This window comes from Oryza sativa, chromosome 9 (genome assembly GCF_034140825.1).
Source record: "Oryza sativa Japonica Group chromosome 9, ASM3414082v1".
Classification (NCBI taxonomy): Eukaryota; Viridiplantae; Streptophyta; class Magnoliopsida; order Poales; family Poaceae; genus Oryza; species Oryza sativa.
In genome coordinates this window covers 9,845,232-9,860,753 of record NC_089043.1, presented here as the reverse complement: position 1 = coordinate 9,860,753, position 15,522 = coordinate 9,845,232, and positions in this window count along the sequence as shown.

The following is a 15,522-nucleotide window of genomic DNA, read 5'->3' as shown; positions in this document are numbered from 1 at the left end:
ACTTCCATTCTGGTAATTTTAAAGGTTGCAGCAGACCTGTAGGTTTCTGATGTTCTGCCTTGACTCGCTGACAAACATCACACACAGCTACATACTCTGCTATCTCATGCTTCATACTTGCCCACCAAAATTTCTCCTTGAGATCTTGGTACATCTTGGTACTACCAGGGTGAATAGAGTATAAAGTGTCATGAGCTTCTTTCAGAATTACATCTTTCAACTCCTTGTTCTCTGGGACATAGATTCTCTCGCCCAACCATACAGTTCCTTGCTCATCTTCCAAGAAACTGATAGCTTTTCCTCTTCTTATATTCTTCTTGATCTCTTGAATATCAGGATCATTGACTTGAGCTTCTCTAACTTGATCAATGAGAGTAGGCGTTGCTTCTAAAGCTGCAACGAAACCTCTACTGACAATTCCCAAATTCAGCCTTTCAAATTCCTTGCATAACTCCAACGGCAACTGTCGTCCTTCCGTAGCATTGCAATAACCTTTCCTGCTGAGAGCATCTGCTACAACATTGGCCTTTCCGGGGTGGTAATGAATTCCCATGTCATAATCCTTAATCAATTCCAACCATCTCCGCTGCCTCATGTTTAGATCCGGCTGGGTAAAGATATACTTCAAACTCTTGTGATCCGTGTACACCTCCGTACGAGTACCAAAGAGATAGTGACGCCAAATCTTCAACGCATGAACCACTGCGGCTAACTCAAGATCAAGAGTAGGGTAGTTCTTCTCATGCGGACGTAACTGACGAGATGCATAGGCAACCTGCATAGGCAACCACCTTCCCATCTTGCATCAGAACACAACCTAACCCAAGCTTAGATGCGTCGCAGTACACTTGGAAACCCTTCTTTGGATCAGGCAAAATCAAAATGGGTGCTGATATTAAGCGACTTTTCAACTCTTGAAAGCTCTGCTCACATTCTTCTGACCTCTTGTACTTCACATTTTTCTGAAGCAGTCGTGTCATGGGCTTAGCAATCTTGGAGAAATTCTCTATAAACCTCCAGTAATAACCTGCGAGACCCATGAAACTACGAATCTCTGAAACTGTCTTCGGTTGTTTCCAGTTCGTTACGGATTCCACATTACTAGGATCAACGGCAACTCCTCCGGCTGAGATGATGTGACCAAGGAATTTTATTTCAGACAACCAAAATTCACACTTGCTAAACTTGGCATACAGTTGATGTTCTCGTAGCTTCTCTAGTGCATGGCGAAGATATTCTTCATGCTCTTCTTTGGTTCGGGAGTAGATAAGAATGTCATTAATAAAGACTACCACGAACTTGTCTAGGTATTCTATAAACACCTTATTCATCAAGTTCATGAAGAAAGCGAGGGCATTGGTAAGTCCAAAAGACATAACTGTACATTCAAACAACCCATACCGAGTGGTAAAAACCGTCTTAGGTATATGTTCCTCTTTGATCCTCAACTGGTGATAACCTGATCGAAGATCGATCTTGGAGAAAACGGTGGCACCTTTAAGCTGATCAAACAAATCATCAATTCTGGGCAATGGGTACTTATTCTTGATAGTCACATCATTTAGTGCACGATAGTCCACACACATCCTCTGGGTATGATCTTTCTTTTCCACAAAGATGACTGGAGCTCTCCATGGAGACGAACTTGGTCTGATGTATCCTTTCTGAAGCAAATCATCTACTTGCCTCTTGTCCTCTGCTAATTCATTGGCTGCCATTCTATAAGGTCTCTTATGGATTGGTTGTTCCTGGTACCAGATCTATTCTGAATTCTATATCTCTTTTAGGCGGCATACCAGGTAAATCATCCAGGAACACGTCCGGGTACTCCCGTACTATGGGAATCTCTTCCAAAGTTATTTGGTTCAGACTTGACCATAAAGGCTCAGAAGGCAATGCATGAACAGTTACAACTTGACCATCATTGCTGGTGAGAGTTACTTTTCTATTGGCGCAGTCTATCACACCTTTATATCTGGCTAACCAGTCCATCCCTAGGATGACATCAAGATCTTTGGATTCTAACAGAATAAGGTTGGCTAGAAATGGTACTCCTTGAATCTCTATTCTGACAGAGGGGCTACGTTGTGATGTGAGTGCTTGCTTACTCGGAGTACTAACCATCAAAGGACGTCTAAGATCTTCTACCTGCATCCCATGATTTCCCGCAAAACTCATAGACAAAAAAGAATGCGTAGCACCAGAATCGAAAAGTACTGTTGCAGGAATTGAGTTAACAGGGAACGTACCCAAAATCACATCTAGAGCACCTTGGGCTTCTACAGCAGCAACATGGTTGACACGAGCCTTTGTCGCTGGTGCGGTGGAGTTGCTCTAGGCAGGGACAACCTTCACGCGGCGGGGCTTCGGACACTTATCGGAGTAATGTCCTTGTTCACCACAGTTGAAGCACACCCCAGGCTTGCTGCCTTGCTCCCTCTTGGCAGGCTGATGCTGGACTGGAGTTGCAACGGGACGTGGAGCTTGGTTGCGGTTGTTGTTGCCAGCATTGTTGTTGAAGAACTGACGTTGCGGACGAACAACAGACGAAGACCCTCCCTGCAACACTGCCTGAGGTCCCATAGCAAGACGCGGCCTCTGACTATTCCCCTGTAGAGCTTTGAAGTGAGCAATCCTACGTTTCTTCTGCTCCATATGGTTGTACTTGTCCTCCTGGCGTATAGCCTTATCCACCAACTTCTGGAAATCATGATAATCCCCAGTCATTAATGGGTAAGAAAACTCATCATTCAGTCCTTCCAGGAACTTCTCTTGACGCCCATCATCAGTGCACACATCTTTCGGAGCATAGCGAGCCAGACGATTAAATTCATGCAGATATTCGGTGACAGAGCGAGATCCCTGAGTGAGCGCCCTAAACTCCTTCTTCTTAAGAGACACCACTCCCGAGGGTATGTGAGTTTTCCGGAAAGCAGCAGTGAACTCAAGCCAAGTGATTGGTTCGGCAGTAGTTCTGTTGAGACGGAAATGATCCCACCACTCAGAGGCAGGGCCATGAAGCTGATGCGAAGCGAAGGAGACTTTTTCCTGATCTGTGCACTGAAGCAGGTCCAACTTCTTTTCTATGGCATGCAGCCAATCACCAGCCTCGACTGGATTGGTAGTGCTAGAAAAAGTAGGCGGCCTCACACGAAGAAATTATGCTAACTTGTTCTGGGGAGGTGCATGATTGTTTCCCTGGTTCTGCTGGTTCTGTAGTTGGTGCATCATCATATTCATGAGCTGTGCCTGTTGAGCCAGGACTTGGGCAAGCGTGGGATTCTCTCCATTGTTGTTGTTGTTGTTGTTGTTGTTGTTGTTGGGACCATTCCCATTGCTGCGAGTAAGCACCATCTAGCATAGACAGGAGCACAAGAAGAGAAACAGCGGAAAACTACTTAGGACAGGGAATTAATTTTTTACTAACTTAACTTTTATTGATCTTAACTGAGTTTCATTATTACATTATAACTGAAAGCTCTTACACCACTAACTCACAAGCTTCCTAACACTCGAAAGCAAACAAACGCATGCATTTATATCCCACCAATGATGTAAACTACAAGCGAGACCCACACACACAACCAAACTTAAACAAGCAAACTAACACAACGATCTAAGGCAAAGACTTAACAAGGCGTTCTAGGTCTTCCGGGCATCGGAGTTGATTGAAGGCTCGATCTCATCATCTTGGGTAGCTCCCCACTCAACCTTCGAATGGGTGCGCTTTGACTCTTCTCCTTCATCATCACTTATATTAATGACGGGAAGATTCACTGGGGCTGGGGTAGCTTCTTCTTCTTCCACCACACGAACCTTAGGTGCCAACTGGTAGCGAGGGACAAAAAGAGCTCTCTTCCTTGCGGTAAGACGAACCCTGGCCTTCTGCGGTGGTGCTTCTCCCTTCAATGCGGCTAATTCCTTCTCCAAACGATCCACCTTGTCCTCCAGCTTGCAAATCTTACCACGATTCCGGTCTTCGTGATCTTGGGCTGCTAACACAATCTCAGCGCGGGTCTCATCCATGGCCCACAGCATCTCAACCAAATGCCTTGTGGTAGCATCATTCTCAATTCCTGCAAGTTCAAGGTAGCTGCCACGACCACTTCCCTGGGGTTGACAAGGATGGTAGCGATACTCGGTGTCGGCCAACTGATCATTGTAGCGTTCGCGGAGCTCTCCTATGGTAATCCTTGCCACCTCCTGACAAGCATGAATACAGTTTCCCCCTCCAGCCTCGAACATCACTGATGGGATATCTTCACGATTACTGTTCAAGGTGACCTTGACCCGACACTTCTCTTCATCACGATCATGAGGAATCTGGGCATACAAAGGGGCAGTCCCGAATCCTATGAGGAAAGACATCGTACGCAACTCCAGGACAAATCCCTCAGTACCGAACAAGTACTCAGGCTTGAAGCGTGGCATCTAAAGACAAGTGAAAGGAGGGAGTTAAGATATTTATCCAATTAATAGCACAAGTTTTTGGATTAATTTGAATAAAGTTAGAAAATCAAAGTAAAAGGTAAATAAATAAAGTAAACCAATCTTTGCAAGATAAGATGAAACAGTTGAAAACAAGAGTACAAATTTTGGACTTTTGAATAACAGGTTTCAAAAGAAATGAAATAAAAGAGAGTTATAATATCAACATGCTAAGTTTATTGCAACAAGATTAATTAAAACAATGTTTTAAAACCTTTGCTCGTAATTGGGCCATCAGTACAGTAATAGATGTATAGTACTAATAAGACAGGAATAATAAATAAATTTTGAATGAGAACAATTAAAGGGACTATAACTGCATGTGCCATTAGCTTGGTTTAATTAAAAGAGAGAGAGGAGAACAGTTCTACTTTTTCAATATTTTTAGAGGGCTTCTATGGGTAACCATTTGGCATAACCTAGGGTCAAGGAGGCTCTCATACCAACTTGTCACGCCCGGAATTTCTATCCAAAATTCCAAATGCTTACATGTGTGTAAACCCTCGTCTAGGAATCAGCCGAGGCACACAATAACAAATTGATAATAGAGTACAATTATTACTCTAATTAATAAAGCGAATATAATGTCATTACAGAGGTAGATAGTTCCTCTCAACCAATAAAGATCTAAGCAATGGAAAATAAAATAAACGGCGCAGACGACTCCATCCCACAAGCAGCTTGACCAGGGCTACGCCTAATCATCCACACCTTCAGCATCACTGTAGAACTCCTCCTCCGATGAATGATTGCAAGGTGAGTATATGACATACTCAGCAAGCCACGCAGCAAATATGCAAGTGCAATGGATAACAAAGGATGGCATAACATAGGCTCATTTGCATAAACAACATTTAATAAACATTTGAGAGAATAGTAAAACAGTTGAGTAATTAAGCAATATTAAATCCACACTATACAACACACCCGTGTTGCATAGGCCCAACCATTCTGAACAACCAATCTCGGCTGTAAAGTTCTATCTCCAAACCAGGAATATACCATTCCAAACCAGGAGCTAAACAAGTTATTAACAAGTACAGCATCATTTTTTTTATGATGAGAAGTGTGAAACTAATCACGATAGACATTGTTAGACCCACCCATAACCGCGGGCACGGCTATTCGAATAGTTTTACTCTGGCCAGAGGTGTACCACTGTACCCACAAGACACAACCTCAACATCATGTCAACCATGCGTCGTGATACTTAACAAGTACCCGAATAGAGATTGTGACAATACCCTCTACATAACACAATTCAAAGTAGTGCACCGCTCCTGGATCATAATCACCCCCTTGTAAACAAGGCATGAACTCCCCAACGACCCTCGTGGGCTTATCTCAGCCACTTCACAGTCTCGTGCTCTACTATGAACCATACTATACAGAAAGTAAAGTCGTTGCCCATGCTGGCTTGTGGTTGGCACGGTTAATGTTTTACAACCGAAAATCGTGAACCGGTCCTTAATTGTCATGAGCACGACCATCAAAACCATGCGCTCACAACCCACCATTATCATGTTTTAGTTGGCACATGAATTAATTAACCAATCACGATTGACCATCGTGAACTATAATTAAGCCATCATTAAATAATAGTGAATCATAAGTATCCCCTTTATATGAGCTAGTGTCTCTAAGCATGGCTAAGCATCCTATTCACTTTAGCTAAAACCATATAATGTTCTAGCTAATCCAATTATTAACCAAGTGACAAAGAATAGATAATCAATATCAAAAGGGCTATACAAAGGCAATAGGTTATTCCCACCCAGTGACAATCAAAAATAAATGCAATAGTTGAATAGAAACAATAGCTTTAAACGGGATCAACATGCTCAAAGGGTTGTTTGGGATCTATGTGACTTGCCTTGCTGGCCTTGGAACTCTTCAAAGTCTTCTCCTGCAAAATCGGACTCTCCGGGAACGTCAGAATCTAAGCAGAAAAGAGCAAAATCACCAAAACAGCACATAAACAAGCATGAACAGTACATGTGGATATTTTTAACATGTAGATCTCAATTTTAGAAAAATTTAGAAACTTAAACCAACTAAAACCGAGCTAAGATGAATTAGTTATGAATTTTTAAAGATTAAATCAGATTAAATCATTTATATAGATTTTAATTGAATTATGACGCAATAATGAATTATTTTTGAAAAGAAAAAAGGTATTGCGTCAGCGGCGCGGGTTCACGGTGGACCAGGTGCACGGCGACGGTCTACAAAAACGAACGGCCGAGATCTAATCGATTCAAAACGAACGGCCGAGATCGATCTAATCCATCGCGGTCCACGGGAAACGGCGTCGATGACGTCAGCGGTGACGTCACCACCGGCGGCGGCTCAACCTCGCACGCTCGCCGGTGAACGACGGTGCGGCGGCGCAAACGGAGGGCACCTACGGGTTGCGGGCGACGCGGCGAATCTTACCGAGGCACGAACGGCGGCGGACGACAACCGGACGACGACGACGGCGGTGCTCCGGCAATCCTCGGCAGAAACGGAGAGGTGGACGAGGACGGCGATGGCTTGGCGATCTCGATGGCGGCCTTCCCGAGCGATGACGACGACCGGAGCGATGGCGGCGCACGGCTGGACAAACGGCGGCGACGGCGGCGCAAGAGCTCACGCGGAGGCGGCGCTACAGACGGCGGCGGGCTAAGGCGAGGGTGGCGGCGGAGAGAGGAGGTCTCGGGTGTCCTTAAATAGGGGCTAGAGGGCGGCGACGAAGGCCCACGGCGGCCGGCGACGGGAAGGAAAGATTAGGGTTCGGAGGGGAAAAACGAATCCGATTCGAGATCGAATTCGGCGATTTCCAAAGGAGAATAGACGATGCTTCCAAAAGAGAAAAGATAGAGGAGATCGAGAAGATCGTTTCCCCTCAATCAATTCGACCGGAGATGGAAAGGCGCGGCTGAATTGGAAGGGCGGCGGCGGCGGCTAGGGCGCGGCCGTGCGGTGGGAGGAAGACGACGACCCCGACTGGTGGGCCCCACCTGTCAGCGGGAGGGAGCGCGCGCGAGCGGCGGCTCGGCTACGGGCTGACTTGGGCCGGGGAGAGAGAAAGGGCGGTTTTGGGCCGACTTTCGGCCCAAAGTCAAAAGGAGGAATTTAAAAACCTTTTTCAATTTAAATTATTCATGAAATGCAATTCCATTTATTAAAAATACTTCCTTGGCTCAAATAAATCCTAGAAAAATCTAGGAACTATAGAATCAAGAGAAGTATTTAATAAAATTTTATCTGGGCCACTTTTATATTGGAATTTATTATTTAAAATTAGATCTTTGCTTCTAGGCTTTTAAAATTATTTCTAATAATTCCAATTAAACAATAATTTATATTTTTGGGATTTTTAGGGTGTGACAATTATGGCTGAGAATTATGATCTTTGGAGAAAAGTTTCTCATCCTTATGTGATTCCTGAAGCTATTAATACTGCTGCTGAAAAAACTGCTTTTGAACAAAATTGCAAAGCTCGCAACATTCTTTTGAGTGGTATTTCTCGTTCTGATTATGATCGTGTTGCGCATCTTCGAACTGCTCATGAGATTTGGAATGCTTTGAGTAACTTTCATGAAGGAACAAATAACATAAAACAACTTCGTCGTGATATTTTCAAAAAGGAGTACATTAAATTTGAGATGAAACCTGGAGAAGCTTTCGATGACTATCTTTCTAGGTTTAATAAAATTTTGAGTGATCTTATTGATTCTTCTTATGATACTAATTATCCGCAATCAGAGATTTCTCGTCACTTTTTGAATGGTCTTAATATGTCTATTTGGGAGATGAAAGTTACATCTATTCAGGAGTCTGTTGACATGTCTACTTTGACTTTGGATTCACTTTACACAAAATTGAAAACACATGAGATGAATGTTCTTTCTCGAAAAGTTGATTCTAAGTCGACTGCTTTGGTTTCTTCTACTTCTTCTTTGGATGTTGATGCTTCTTCATCTATGCCTTCTTTTCTTGCTGCTTTTAATGCCATATCCGATGATCAACTCGAACAAATCGAGGAGGAGGATTTGGCTTTGGTCGCTAACCGTATTGCTCGAGCTATGAATAATGCCAGGAACAGGAAAAGATGTGGTCCAAATCGGTGCTTTGAATGTGGTTCAATTGATCATCTTCGTTCGCATTGTCCTAAGCTTGGGAGAGGCAAAAGAGAAGACAAAGATGGTGAGAAGACGAACAACAACAAGCCCAACAACAACAAGTCGAAGGGTACATCCCAAGGGAGGAAGATGGAGAATCTTAGGAAGGCTTTTCAACAAGTTTGGGCTGCCTTCGAGCCACTAAGTGATGTAGATGGTGAAAGTGGAGATGATGATAAGGGGAAGAACATCTCCGATGTTTGCTTCATGGCACGTGGTGAATCTGACATAGAGTTTGAACATAATGAGGTAAGTGCGTTTGAGGAAGCTATTAATATTTTGAGTGAAAAAAAAAGAAGTGTGAGAAGATGTATAGAAAACAGGAATTTATCATTGAATCTCTTAAATCTGAAGTTGCAAGATTAAAATCTCTTATTCCTAATGATGATGATTGCTCAAATTGTGAGGTTTTAATGAATGAGATTTCAAAAATTAGAGATATTAATGCTGCACATGATTTGAAAAATAGATCTTCTCTTGCTCGTAGTTTTGCCTTGCGTACACGCACTTTGGATGAGTTGTTTTTAACTAAAAAGTTGTTGCAAAAATATCAAATTACTTTTCATGCTAGTTTGATGTTTAACATGATTTCTGCTAAAAAGTGAAAACAACCTCATGATGTTTTGGATTGCTCAACATGTAATTTGAATAAGATGAAACTAAAAGATGCTTCAGGTCATGTTGAGTACATGGAAGATGTTGTGAAAAACAACAAAGTGCTTTCTTGCCCCATATGTCGTGAAAGCAAATGTGTCATGGTAGATTGTGAAAATTGTGCTAGTTTGGAAAAAGAGGTTTCTTATTTGAAAAATTCTTTGCAAAGATTTTCTGATAGTAAAAAGAACCTCAACACGATTTTGGATCAATCAAAGGTTAGTACACATAACTGTGGTTTAGGTTTTAATCCTTATGCTCATAATTCTAGATATCCTCCTGTTGTGTTAGGTGTTGGTGCTAGAAGTGGTGAGGTTTTGGTTAAACCTGATGCTAATAAAACTGTGTTTAAATCTGCTGGTATCATGTCTACTATGAATGAATCTTCTTCAAAATCCAATGTTGTGCATGCAAAACCTCCTATTAGTACTATTGTTGCTAAATCTTCTAATGTTACCAATGTGTCTAATCATCGTGAAAAATATATTTGTTCTTTTTGTGGCAAAGATGGCATATTGTTGGTTTTTGTTTCAGATTAGCTCATAAACAGAAAAAGAAGAGAGAGATTGCTTTTGCAAAATCAAAGTGGCAAAAATTTGGTTTTCCCTCGAGGACACCGGTCAGACGGGCGGTGCAGTGGCGGTCAGACCGGCCACTGTACCTCGGTCAGACCGGCCTCGGAGGAATTTTTCTGAAAATTCTAAAATTGATTTTGCACGTGGATATATGCCTATTGGATCTTCTGGTCATGTGTCTCAGTACTGGATTCCTAAATTTTTATTATTGTCTAACCCCGGTACTGAGGCTTCGACTTCTGATTGTGTGTAGGCCTTGGTGGAAAGGAAGGAGAACGTGTGGATCGTGGATTCCGGTTGTTCGCGGCACATGACCGGCGATAAAAATTGGTTCTCCTCCCTCAAAAACTCTTAACTGAGTTTCATTATTACATTATAACTGAAAGCTCTTACACCACTAACTCACAAGCTTCCTAACACTCGAAAGCAAACAAACGCATGCATTTATATCCCACCAATGATGTAAACTACAAGCGAGACCCACGCACACAACCAAACTTAAACAAGCAAACTAACACAACGATCTAAGGCAAAGACTTAACAAGGCGTTCTAGGTCTTCCGGGCATCGGAGTTGATTGAAGGCTCGATCTCATCATCTTGGGTAGCTCCCCACTCAACCTTCGAATGGGTGCGCTTTGACTCTTCTCCTTCATCATCACTTACATTAATGACGGGAAGATTCACTGGGGCTGGGGCAGCTTCTTCTTCTTCCACCACACGAACCTTAGATGCCAACTGGTAGCGAGGGACAAAAAGAGCTCTCTTCCTTGCGGTAAGACGAACCCTGGCCTTCTGCGGTGGTGCTTCTCCCTTCAATGCGGCTAATTCCTTCTCCAAACGATCCACCTTGTCCTCCAGCTTGCAAATCTTACCACGATTCCGGTCTTCGCGATCTTGGGCTGCTAACACAATCTCAGCGCGGGTCTCATCCATGGCCCACAGCATCTCAACCAAATGCCTTGTGGTAGCATCATTCTCAATTCCTGCAAGTTCAAGGTAGCTGCCACGACCACTTCCCTGGGGTTGACGAGGATGGTAGCGATACTCGGTGTCGGCCAACTGATCATTGTAGCGTTCGCGGAGCTCTCCTATGGTAATCCTTGCCACCTCCTGACAAGCATGAATACAGTTTCCCCCTCCAGCCTCGAACATCACTGATGGGATATCTTCACGATTACTGTTCAAGGTGACCTTGACCCGACACTTCTCTTCATCACGATCATGAGGAATCTGGGCATACAAAGGGGCAGTCCCGAATCCTATGAGGAAAGACATCGTACGCAACTCCAGGACAAATCCCTCAGTACCGAACAAGTACTCAGGCTTGAAGCGTGGCATCTAAAGACAAGTGAAAGGAGGGAGTTAAGATATTTATCCAATTAATAGCACAAGTTTTTAGATTAATTTGAATAAAGTTAGAAAATCAAAGTAAAAGGTAAATAAATAAAGTAAACCAATCTTTGCAAGATAAGATGAAACAGTTGAAAACAAGAGTACAAATTTTGGACTTTTGAATAACAGGTTTCAAAAGAAATGAAATAAAAGAGAGTTATAATATCAACATGCTAAGTTTATTGCAACAAGATTAATTAAAACAATGTTTTAAAACCTTTGCTCGTAATTGGGCCATCAGTACAGTAATAGATGTATAGTACTAATAAGACAGGAATAATAAATAAATTTTGAATGAGAACAATTAAAGGGACTATAACTGCATGTGCCATTAGCTTGGTTTAATTAAAAGAGAGAGAGGAGAACAGTTCTACTTTTTCAATATTTTTAGAGGGCTTCTATGGGTAACCATTTGGCATAACCTAGGGTCAAGGAGGCTCTCATACCAACTTGTCACGCCCGGAATTTCTATCCAAAATTCCAAATGCTTATATGTGTGTAAACCCTCGTCCAGGAATCAGCCGAGGCACACAATAACAAATTGATAATAGAGTAAAATTATTACTCTAATTAATAAAGCGAATATAATGTCATTACAGAGGTAGATAGTTCCTCTCAACCAATAAAGATCTAAGCAACGGAAAATAAAATAAACGGCGCAGACGACTCCATCCCACAAGCAGCTTGACCAGGGCTACGCCTAATCATCCACACCTTCAGCATCACTGTAGAACTCCTCCTCCGATGAATGATTGCAAGGTGAGTATATGACATACTCAGCAAGCCACGCAGCAAATATGCAAGTGCAATGGATAACAAAGGATGGCATAACATAGGCTCATTTGCATAAACAACATTTAATAAACATTTGAGAGAATAGTAAAACAGTTGAGTAATTAAGCAATATTAAATCCACACTATACAACACACCCGTGTTGCATAGGCCCAACCATTCTGAACAACCAATCTCGGCTGTAAAGTTCTATCTCCAAACCAGGAATATACCATTCCAAACCAGGAGCTAAACAAGTTATTAACAAGTACAGCATCATTTTTTTTATGATGAGAAGTGTGAAACTAATCACGATAGACATTGTTAGACCCACCCATAACCGCGGGCACGGCTATTCGAATAGTTTTACTCTGGCCAGAGGTGTACCACTGTACCCACAAGACACAACCTCAACATCATGTCAACCATGCGTCGTGATACTTAACAAGTACCCGAATAGAGATTGTGACAATACCCTCTACATAACACAATTCAAAGTAGTGCACCGCTCCTGGATCATAATCACCCCCTTGTAAACAAGGCATGAACTCCCCAACGACCCTCGTGGGCTTATCTCAGCCACTTCACAGTCTCGTGCTCTACTATCAACCATACTATACAGAAAGTAAAGTCGTTGCCCATGCTGGCTTGTGGTTGGCACGGTTAATGTTTTACAACCGAAAATCGTGAACCGGTCCTTAATTGTCATGAGCACGACCATCAAAACCATGCGCTCACAACCCACCATTATCATGTTTTAGTTGGCACATGAATTAATTAACCAATCACGATTGACCATCGTGAACTATAATTAAGCCATCATTAAATAATAGTGAATCATAAGTATCCCCTTTATATGAGCTAGTGTCTCTAAGCATGGCTAAGCATCCTATTCACTTTAGCTAAAACCATATAATGTTCTAGCTAATCCAATTATTAACCAAGTGACAAAGAATAGATAATCAATATCAAAAGGGCTATACAAAGGCAATAGGTTATTCCCACCCAGTGACAATCAAAAATAAATGCAATAGTTGAATAGAAACAATAGCTTTAAACGGGATCAACATGCTCAAAGGGTTGTTTGGGATCTATGTGACTTGCCTTGCTGGCCTTGGAACTCTTCAAAGTCTTCTCCTGCAAAATCGGACTCTCCGAGAACGTCGGAATCTAAGCAGAAAAGAGCAAAATCACCAAAACAGCACATAAACAAGCATGAACAGTACATGTGGATATTTTTAACATGTAGATCTCAATTTTAGAAAAATTTAGAAACTTAAACCAACTAAAACCGAGCTAAGATGAATTAGTTATGAATTTTTAAAGATTAAATCGGATTAAATCATTTATATAGATTTTAATTGAATTATGACGCAATAATGAATTATTTTTGAAAAGAAAAAAGGTATTGCGTCAGCGGCGCGGGTTCACGGTGGACCGGGTGCACGGCGACGGTCTACAAAAACGAACGGCCGAGATCTAATCGATTCAAAACGAACGGCCGAGATCGATCTAATCCATCGCGGTCCACGGGAAACGGCGTCGATGACGTCAGCGGTGACGTCACCACTGGCGGCGGCTCAACCTCGCACGCTCGCCGGTGAACGACGGCGCGGCGGCGCAAACGGAGGGCACCTACGGGTTGCGGGCGACGCGGCGAATCTTACCGAGGCACGAACGGCGGCGGACGGCAACCGGACGACGACGACGGCGGTGCTCCGGCAATCCTCGGCAGAAACGGAGAGGTGGACGAGGACGGCGATGGCTTGGCGATCTCGATGGCGGCCTTCCCGAGCGATGACGACGACCGGAGCGATGGCGGTGCACGGCTGGACAAACGGCGGCGACGGCGGCGCAAGAGCTCACGCGGAGGCGGCGCTACAGACGGCGGCGGGCTAAGGCGAGGGTGGCGGCGGAGAGAGGAGGTCTCGGGTGTCCTTAAATAGGGGCTAGAGGGCGGCGACGAAGGCCCACGGCGGCCGGCGACGGGAAGGAAAGATTAGGGTTCGGAGGGGAAAAACGAATCCGATTCGAGATCGAATTCGGCGATTTCCAAAGGAGAATAGACGATGCTTCCAAAAGAGAAAAGATAGAGGAGATCGAGAAGATCGTTTCCCCTCAATCAATTCGACCGGAGATGGAAAGGCGCGGCTGAATTGGAAGGGCGGCGGCGGCGGCTAGGGCGCGGCCGTGCGGTGGGAGGAAGACGACGACCCCGACTGGTGGGCCCCACCTGTCAGCGGGAGGGAGCGCGCGCGAGCGGCGGCTCGGCTACGGGCTGACTTGGGCCGGGGAGAGAGAAAGGGCGGTTTTGGGCCGACTTTCGGCCCAAAGTCAAAAGGAGGAATTTAAAAACCTTTTTCAATTTAAATTATTCATGAAATGCAATTCCATTTATTAAAAATACTTCCTTGGCTCAAATAAATCCTAGAAAAATCTAGGAACTATAGAATCAAGAGAAGTATTTAATAAAATTTTATCTGGGCCACTTTTATATTGGAATTTATTATTTAAAATTAGATCTTTGCTTCTAGGCTTTTAAAATTATTTCTAATAATTCCAATTAAACAATAATTTATATTTTTGGGATTTTTAGGGTGTGACAATTATGGCTGAGAATTATGATCTTTGGAGAAAAGTTTCTCATCCTTATGTGATTCCTGAAGCTATTAATACTGCTGCTGAAAAAACTGCTTTTGAACAAAATTGCAAAGCTCGCAACATTCTTTTGAGTGGTATTTCTCGTTCTGATTATGATCGTGTTGCGCATCTTCGAACTGCTCATGAGATTTGGAATGCTTTGAGTAACTTTCATGAAGGAACAAATAACATAAAACAACTTCATCGTGATATTTTCAAAAAGGAGTACATTAAATTTGAGATGAAACCTGGAGAAGCTTTCGATGACTATCTTTCTAGGTTTAATAAAATTTTGAGTGATCTTATTGATTCTTCTTATGATACTAATTATCCGCAATCAGAGATTTCTCGTCACTTTTTGAATGGTCTTAATATGTCTATTTGGGAGATGAAAGTTACATCTATTCAGGAGTCTGTTGACATGTCTACTTTGACTTTGGATTCACTTTACACAAAATTGAAAACACATGAGATGAATGTTCTTTCTCGAAAAGTTGATTCTAAGTCGACTGCTTTGGTTTCTTCTACTTCTTCTTTGGATGTTGATGCTTCTTCATCTATGCCTTCTTTTCTTGCTGCTTTTAATGCCATATCCGATGATCAACTCGAACAAATCGAGGAGGAGGATTTGGCTTTGGTCGCTAACCGTATTGCTCGAGCTATGAATAATGCCAGGAACAGGAAAAGATGTGGTCCAAATCGGTGCTTTGAATGTGGTTCAATTGATCATCTTCGTTCGCATTGTCCTAAGCTTGGGAGAGGCAAAAGAGAAGACAAAGATGGTGAGAAGACGAACAACAACAAGCCCAACAACAACAAGTCGAAGGGTACATC